Source organism: Lepisosteus oculatus, chromosome 14, assembly GCF_040954835.1.
Source record: "Lepisosteus oculatus isolate fLepOcu1 chromosome 14, fLepOcu1.hap2, whole genome shotgun sequence".
Classification (NCBI taxonomy): domain Eukaryota; kingdom Metazoa; phylum Chordata; class Actinopteri; order Semionotiformes; family Lepisosteidae; genus Lepisosteus; species Lepisosteus oculatus.
The window spans coordinates 26,463,247-26,470,746 of NC_090709.1; the positions used below are offsets into that span (position 1 = coordinate 26,463,247).

General features: G+C 52.2%; 10 non-coding genes and 2 pseudogenes across 10 annotated transcripts; all 12 read left to right on the forward strand.

Annotated features, from left to right (window-relative positions):
• The first annotated feature begins 193 nt into the window (after positions 1 to 193).
• On the forward strand, positions 194 to 312 carry LOC138244205 (5S ribosomal RNA). The gene has a single exon (XR_011192818.1). It is a non-coding gene; the product is annotated as a 5S ribosomal RNA (ribosomal RNA).
• A 537-nt stretch (positions 313 to 849) lies between these two features.
• Positions 850 to 968, forward strand: LOC138244206 (5S ribosomal RNA). The gene has a single exon (XR_011192819.1). It is a non-coding gene; the product is annotated as a 5S ribosomal RNA (ribosomal RNA).
• Positions 969 to 1,505: 537 nt separating this feature from the next.
• Positions 1,506 to 1,624, forward strand: LOC138244208 (5S ribosomal RNA). Its single transcript, XR_011192821.1, has one exon. It is a non-coding gene; the product is annotated as a 5S ribosomal RNA (ribosomal RNA).
• A 537-nt stretch (positions 1,625 to 2,161) lies between these two features.
• Positions 2,162 to 2,280, forward strand: LOC138244209 (5S ribosomal RNA). Its single transcript, XR_011192822.1, has one exon. It is a non-coding gene; the product is annotated as a 5S ribosomal RNA (ribosomal RNA).
• A 537-nt stretch (positions 2,281 to 2,817) lies between these two features.
• On the forward strand, positions 2,818 to 2,936 carry LOC138219037 (5S ribosomal RNA; annotated as a pseudogene).
• Positions 2,937 to 3,473: 537 nt separating this feature from the next.
• LOC138217672 (5S ribosomal RNA) lies at positions 3,474 to 3,592 on the forward strand. The gene has a single exon (XR_011181384.1). It is a non-coding gene; the product is annotated as a 5S ribosomal RNA (ribosomal RNA).
• A 537-nt stretch (positions 3,593 to 4,129) lies between these two features.
• Positions 4,130 to 4,248, forward strand: LOC138244210 (5S ribosomal RNA). Its single transcript, XR_011192823.1, has one exon. It is a non-coding gene; the product is annotated as a 5S ribosomal RNA (ribosomal RNA).
• A 537-nt stretch (positions 4,249 to 4,785) lies between these two features.
• LOC138244211 (5S ribosomal RNA) lies at positions 4,786 to 4,904 on the forward strand. The gene has a single exon (XR_011192824.1). It is a non-coding gene; the product is annotated as a 5S ribosomal RNA (ribosomal RNA).
• Positions 4,905 to 5,441: 537 nt separating this feature from the next.
• LOC138244212 (5S ribosomal RNA) lies at positions 5,442 to 5,560 on the forward strand. Its single transcript, XR_011192825.1, has one exon. It is a non-coding gene; the product is annotated as a 5S ribosomal RNA (ribosomal RNA).
• A 537-nt stretch (positions 5,561 to 6,097) lies between these two features.
• Positions 6,098 to 6,216, forward strand: LOC138244213 (5S ribosomal RNA). The gene has a single exon (XR_011192826.1). It is a non-coding gene; the product is annotated as a 5S ribosomal RNA (ribosomal RNA).
• Positions 6,217 to 6,753: 537 nt separating this feature from the next.
• On the forward strand, positions 6,754 to 6,872 carry LOC138216512 (5S ribosomal RNA). The gene has a single exon (XR_011180224.1). It is a non-coding gene; the product is annotated as a 5S ribosomal RNA (ribosomal RNA).
• A 537-nt stretch (positions 6,873 to 7,409) lies between these two features.
• Positions 7,410 to 7,500, forward strand: part of LOC138218237 (5S ribosomal RNA) — a 118-nt pseudogene continuing 27 nt past the window's right edge.

Genomic DNA, 7,500 nt, shown 5'->3' on the forward strand with positions numbered 1-7,500 from the left:
CTTTCTCCCGCAGCTCCGTCCTCATTGGAAGGATGCAAGAGTGAAAGGCTGAAGTGAAATAGAGCGGGGACGAAGGCAGTGAAGAGAGAGAACGTGGGAAGAAGAGAAAAACGCAAGGGAAAAAAAGCAGCGTCGTAAAAGAGGTGACGGAGCTGTCCTCTCAATAAGAAGGGTGCCAGCGAGCCTTGCTTTCGCTTACGGCCACACCCCCTTGAGCACGCCTGATCTCGTCTGATCTCGGAAGCTAAACAGGGATGGGCCTGGTTAGTACTTGGATGGGAGACCGCCTGGGAATACCAGGTGCTGTAAGCTTTTAAGCGCAGGAGGCGCCCTATCCCCGCTCGCTCGCTCATTCCCCTGTTCACACGTGCAGTGCGGCTTGTCCGTCTGTTTATTTGTCAGCTTTGGCGAGACACGGGTGTTTGTGTATTAGCGTGAGCGTTTTTTATTCTGATCATGAACAGTTTTACAAGTCCGCAAAGGATCGAGGAAAGGTTTATCGCCAGCTGAAAAGAGACACAGCGCTTCGGCTGTGGAGACTTGTTCGGCTGGCGTTCGGAGAGTCGCGTTTTTCAGAATTGTATTGAGATCGTTTTCCACAGAGCTCAGATGTCTAAGCACAGCAGCAGCTCTCCACAGCGATCCTCTATAGCGCCCTTTCTCCCGCAGCTCCGTCCTCATTGGAAGGAAGCAAGAGTGAAAGGCTGAAGTGAAATAGAGCGGGGACAAAGGCAGTGAAGAGAGAGAACGTGGGAAGTAGAGAAAAACGCAAGGGAAAAAAAGCAGCGTCGTAAAAGAGGTGACGGAGCTGTCCTCTCAATAAGAAGGGTGCCAGCGAGCCTTGCTCTCGCTTACGGCCACACCCCCTTGAGCACGCCTGATCTCGTCTGATCTCGGAAGCTAAACAGGGATGGGCCTGGTTAGTACTTGGATGGGAGACCGCCTGGGAATACCAGGTGCTGTAAGCTTCTAAGCGCAGGAGGCGCCCTATCCCCGCTCGCTCGCTCATTCCCCTGTTCACACGTGCAGTGCGGCTTGTCCGTCTGTTTATTTGTCAGCTTTGGCGAGACACAGGTGTTTGTGTATTAGCGTGAGCGTTTTTTATTCTGATCAGGAACAGTTTTACAAGTCCGCAAAGGATCGAGGAAAGGTTTATCGCCAGCTGAAAAGAGACACAGCGCTTCGGCTGTGGAGACTTGTTCGGCTGGCGTTCGGAGAGTCGCGTTTTTCAGAATTGTATTGAGATCGTTTTCAACAGAGCTCTGATGTCAAAGCACAGCAGCAGCTCTCCACAGCGATCCTCTATAGCGCCCTTTCTCCCGCAGCTCCGTCCTCATTGGAAGGAAGCAAGAGTGAAAGGCTGAAGTGAAATAGAGCGGGGACGAAGGCAGTGAAGAGAGAGAACGTGGGAAGAAGAGAAAAACGCAAGGGAAAAAAAGCAGCGTCATAAAAGAGGTGACGGAGCTGTCCTCTCAATAAGAAGGGTGCCAGCGAGCCTTGCTCTCGCTTACGGCCACACCCCCTTGAGCACGCCTGATCTCGTCTGATCTCGGAAGCTAAACAGGGATGGGCCTGGTTAGTACTTGGATGGGAGACCGCCTGGGAATACCAGGTGCTGTAAGCTTTTAAGCGCAGGAGGCGCCCTATCCCCGCTCGCTCGCTCATTCCCCTGTTCACACGTGCAGTGCGGCTTGTCCGTCTGTTTATTTGTCAGCTTTGGCGAGACACGGGTGCTTGTGTATTAGCGTGAGCGTTTTTTATTCTGATCAGGAACAGTTTTACAAGTCCGCAAAGGATCGAGGAAAGGTTTATCGCCAGCTGAAAAGAGACACAGCGCTTCGGCTGTGGAGACTTGTTCGGCTGGCGTTCGGAGAGTCGCGTTTTTCAGAATTGTATTGAGATCGTTTTCCACAGAGCTCAGATGTCAAAGCACAGCAGCAGCTCTCCACAGCGATCCTCTATAGCGCCCTTTCTCCCGCAGCTCTGTCCTCATTGGAAGGAAGCAAGAGTGAAAGGCTGAAGTGAAATAGAGCGGGGACGAAGGCAGTGAAGAGAGAGAACGTGGGAAGAAGAGAAAAACGCAAGGGAAAAAAAGCAGCGTCGTAAAAGAGGTGACGGAGCTGTCCTCTCAATAAGAAGGGTGCCAGCGAGCCTTGCTCTCGCTTACGGCCACACCCCCTTGAGCACGCCTGATCTCGTCTGATCTCGGAAGCTAAACAGGGATGGGCCTGGTTAGTACTTGGATGGGAGACCGCCTGGGAATACCAGGTGCTGTAAGCTTTTAAGCGCAGGAGGCGCCCTATCCCCGCTCGCTCGCTCATTCCCCTGTTCACACGTGCAGTGCGGCTTGTCCCTCTGTTTATTTGTCAGCTTTGGCGAGACACGGGTGTTTGTGTATTAGCGTGAGCGTTTTTTATTCTGATCATGAACAGTTTAACAAGTCCGCAAAGGATCGAGGAAAGGTTTATCGCCAGCTGAAAAGAGACACAGCGCTTCGGCTGTGGAGACTTGTTCGGCTGGCGTTCGGAGAGTCGCGTTTTTCAGAATTGTATTGAGATCGTTTTCCACAGAGCTCAGATGTCAAAGCACAGCAGCAGCTCTCCACAGCGATCCTCTATAGCGCCCTTTCTCCCGCAGCTCCGTCCTCATTGGAAGGAAGCAAGAGTGAAAGGCTGAAGTGAAATAGAGCGGGGACGAAGGCAGTGAAGAGAGAGAACGTGGGAAGAAGAGAAAAACGCAAGGGAAAAAGAGCAGCTTCATAAAAGAGGTGACGGAGCTGTCCTCTCAATAAGAAGGGTGCCAGCGAGCTTTGCTCTTGCTTATGGCCTCACCCCCTTGAGCACGCCTGATCTCGTCTGATCTAGGAAACTAAACAGAGATGGGCCTGGTTAGTACTTGGATGGGAGACCGCCTGGGAATACCAGGTGCTGTAAGCTTTTAAGCGCAGGAGGCGCCCTATCCCCGCTCGCTCGCTCATTCCCCTGTTCACACGTGAAGTGCGGCTTGTCCGTCTGTTTATTTGTCAGCTTTGGTGAGACACGGGTGCTTGTGTATTAGCGTGAGCGTTTTTTATTCTGATCAGGAACAGTTTTACAAGTCCGCAAAGGATCGAGGAAAGGTTTATCGCCAGCTGAAAAGAGACACAGCGCTTCGGCTGTGGAGACTTGTTCGGCTGGCGTTCGGAGAGTCGCGTTTTTCAGAATTGTATTGAGATCGTTTTCCACAGAGCTCAGATGTCAAAGCACAGCAGCAGCTCTCCACAGCGATCCTCTATAGCGCCCTTTCTCCCGCAGCTCCGTCCTCATTGGAAGGAAGCAAGAGTGAAAGGCTGAAGTGAAATAGAGCGGGGACGAAGGCAGTGAAGAGAGAGAACGTGGGAAGAAGAGAAAAACGCAAGGGAAAAAAAGCAGCGTCGTAAAAGAGGTGACGGAGCTGTCCTCTCAATAAGAAGGGTGCCAGCGAGCCTTGCTCTTGCTTATGGCCTCACCCCCTTGAGCACACCTGATCTCGTCTGATCTCGGAAGCTAAACAGGGATGGGCCTGGTTAGTACTTGGATGGGAGACCGCCTGGGAATACCAGGTGCTGTACGCTTTTAAGCGCAGGAGGCGCCCTATCCCCGCTCGCTCGCTCATTCCCCTGTTCACACGTGCAGTGCGGCTTGTCCGTCTCTTTATTTGTCAGCTTTGGCGAGACACTGGTGCTTGTGTATTAGCGTGAGCGTTTTTTATTCTGATCAGGAACAGTTTTACAAGTCCGCAAAGGATCGAGGAAAGGTTTATCGCCAGCTGAAAAGAGACACAGCGCTTCGGCTGTGGAGACTTGTTCGGCTGGCGTTCGGAGAGTCGCGTTTTTCAGAATTGTATTGAGATCGTTTTCAACAGAGCTCTGATGTCAAAGCACAGCAGCAGCTCTCCACAGCGATCCTCTATAGCGCCCTTTCTCCCGCAGCTCCGTCCTCATTGGAAGGAAGCAAGAGTGAAAGGCTGAAGTGAAATAGAGCGGGGACGAAGGCAGTGAAGAGAGAGAACGTGGGAAGAAGAGAAAAACGCAAGGGAAAAAAAGCAGCGTCATAAAAGAGGTGACGGAGCTGTCCTCTCAATAAGAAGGGTGCCAGCGAGCCTTGCTCTCGCTTACGGCCACACCCCCTTGAGCACGCCTGATCTCGTCTGATCTCGGAAGCTAAACAGGGATGGGCCTGGTTAGTACTTGGATGGGAGACCGCCTGGGAATACCAGGTGCTGTAAGCTTTTAAGCGCAGGAGGCGCCCTATCCCCGCTCGCTCGCTCATTCCCCTGTTCACACGTGCAGTGCGGCTTGTCCGTCTGTTTATTTGTCAGCTTTGGCGAGACACGGGTGCTTGTGTATTAGCGTGAGCGTTTTTTATTCTGATCAGGAACAGTTTTACAAGTCCGCAAAGGATCGAGGAAAGGTTTATCGCCAGCTGAAAAGAGACACAGCGCTTCGGCTGTGGAGACTTGTTCGGCTGGCGTTCGGAGAGTCGCGTTTTTCAGAATTGTATTGAGATCGTTTTCCACAGAGCTCAGATGTCAAAGCACAGCAGCAGCTCTCCACAGCGATCCTCTATAGCGCCCTTTCTCCCGCAGCTCCGTCCTCATTGGAAGGAAGCAAGAGTGAAAGGCTGAAGTGAAATAGAGCGGGGACGAAGGCAGTGAAGAGAGAGAACGTGGGAAGAAGAGAAAAACGCAAGGGAAAAAAAACAGCGTCGTAAAAGAGGTGACGGAGCTGTCCTCTCAATAAGAAGGGTGCCAGCGAGCCTTGCTCTCGCTTACGGCCACACCCCCTTGAGCACGCCTGATCTCGTCTGATCTCGGAAGCTAAACAGGGATGGGCCTGGTTAGTACTTGGATGGGAGACCGCCTGGGAATACCAGGTGCTGTAAGCTTTTAAGCGCAGGAGGCGCCCTATCCCCGCTCGCTCGCTCATTCCCCTGTTCACATGTGCAGTGCGGCTTGTCCGTCTGTTTATTTGTCAGCTTTGGCGAGACACGGGTGTTTGTGTATTAGCGTGAGCGTTTTTTATTCTGATCATGAACAGTTTAACAAGTCCGCAAAGGATCGAGGAAAGTTTTATCGCCAGCTGAAAAGAGACACAGCGCTTCGGCTGTGGAGACTTGTTCGGCTGGCGTTCGGAGAGTCGCGTTTTTCAGAATTGTATTGAGATCGTTTTCCACAGAGCTCAGATGTCAAAGCACAGCAGCAGCTCTCCACAGCGATCCTCTATAGCGCCCTTTCTCCCGCAGCTCCGTCCTCATTGGAAGGAAGCAAGAGTGAAAGGCTGAAGTGAAATAGAGCGGGGACAAAGGCAGTGAAGAGAGAGAACGTGGGAAGTAGAGAAAAACGCAAGGGAAAAAAAGCAGCGTCGTAAAAGAGGTGACGGAGCTGTCCTCTCAATAAGAAGGGTGCCAGCGAGCTTTGCTCTTGCTTACGGCCACACCCCCTTGAGCACGCCTGATCTCGTCTGATCTCGGAAGCTAAACAGGGATGGGCCTGGTTAGTACTTGGATGGGAGACCGCCTGGGAATACCAGGTGCTGTAAGCTTTTAAGCGCAGGAGGCGCCCTATCCCCGCTCGCTCGCTCATTCCCCTGTTCACATGTGCAGTGCGGCTTGTCCGTCTGTTTATTTGTCAGCTTTGGCGAGACACGGATGTTTGTGTATTAGCGTGAGCGTTTTTTATTCTGATCATGAACAGTTTAACAAGTCCGCAAAGGATCGAGGAAAGGTTTATCGCCAGCTGAAAAGAGACACAGCGCTTCGGCTGTGGAGACTTGTTCGGCTGGCGTTCGGAGAGTCGCGTTTTTCAGAATTGTATTGAGATCGTTTTCCACAGAGCTCAGATGTCAAAGCACAGCAGCAGCTCTCCACAGCGATCCTCTATAGCGCCCTTTCTCCCGCAGCTCCGTCCTCATTGGAAGGAAGCAAGAGTGAAAGGCTGAAGTGAAATAGAGCGGGGACAAAGGCAGTGAAGAGAGAGAACGTGGGAAGTAGAGAAAAACGCAAGGGAAAAAAAGCAGCGTCGTAAAAGAGGTGACGGAGCTGTCCTCTCAATAAGAAGGGTGCCAGCGAGCTTTGCTCTTGCTTACGGCCACACCCCCTTGAGCACGCCTGATCTCGTCTGATCTCGGAAGCTAAACAGGGATGGGCCTGGTTAGTACTTGGATGGGAGACCGCCTGGGAATACCAGGTGCTGTAAGCTTTTAAGCGCAGGAGGCGCCCTATCCCCGCTCGCTCGCTCATTCCCCTGTTCACATGTGCAGTGCGGCTTGTCCGTCTGTTTATTTGTCAGCTTTGGCGAGACACGGATGTTTGTGTATTAGCGTGAGCGTTTTTTATTCTGATCATGAACAGTTTAACAAGTCCGCAAAGGATCGAGGAAAGGTTTATCGCCAGCTGAAAAGAGACACAGCGCTTCGGCTGTGGAGACTTGTTCGGCTGGCGTTCGGAGAGTCGCGTTTTTCAGAATTGTATTGAGATCGTTTTCCACAGAGCTCAGATGTCAAAGCACAGCAGCAGCTCTCCACAGCGATCCTCTATAGCGCCCTTTCTCCCGCAGCTCCGTCCTCATTGGAAGGAAGCAAGAGTGAAAGGCTGAAGTGAAATAGAGCGGGGACAAAGGCAGTGAAGAGAGAGAACGTGGGAAGAAGAGAAAAACGCAAGGGAAAAAAAGCAGCGTCATAAAAGAGGTGACGGAGCTGTCCTCTCAATAAGAAGGGTGCCAGCGAGCCTTGCTCTCGCTTACGGCCACACCCCCTTGAGCACGCCTGATCTCGTCTGATCTCGGAAGCTAAACAGGGATGGGCCTGGTTAGTACTTGGATGGGAGACCGCCTGGGAATACCAGGTGCTGTAAACTTTTAAGCGCAGGAGGTGCCCTATCCCCGCTCGCTCGCTCATTCCCCTGTTCACACGTGCAGTGCGGCTTGTCCGTCTGTTTATTTGTCAGCTTTGGCGAGACACGGGTGCTTGTGTATTAGCGTGAGCGTTTTTTATTCTGATCGGGAACAGTTTTACAAGTCCGCAAAGGATCGAGGAAAGGTTTATCGCCAGCTGAAAAGAGACACAGCGCTTCGGCTGTGGAGACTTGTTCGGCTGGCGTTCGGAGAGTCGCGTTTTTCAGAATTGTATTGAGATCGTTTTCCACAGAGCTCAGATGTCAAAGCACAGCAGCAGCTCTCCACAGCGATCCTCTATAGCGCCCTTTCTCCCGCAGCTCCGTCCTCATTGGAAGGAAGCAAGAGTGAAAGGCTGAAGTGAAATAGAGCGGGGACGAAGGCAGTGAAGAGAGAGAACGTGGGAAGAAGAGAAAAACGCAAGGGAAAAAAAGCAGCGTCGTAAAAGAGGTGACGGAGCTGTCCTCTCAATAAGAAGGGTGCCAGCGAGCCTTGCTCTCGCTTGTGGCCACACCCCTTGAGCACGCCTGATCTCGTCTGATCTCGGAAGCTAAACAGGGATGGGCCTGGTTAGTACTTGGATGGGAGACC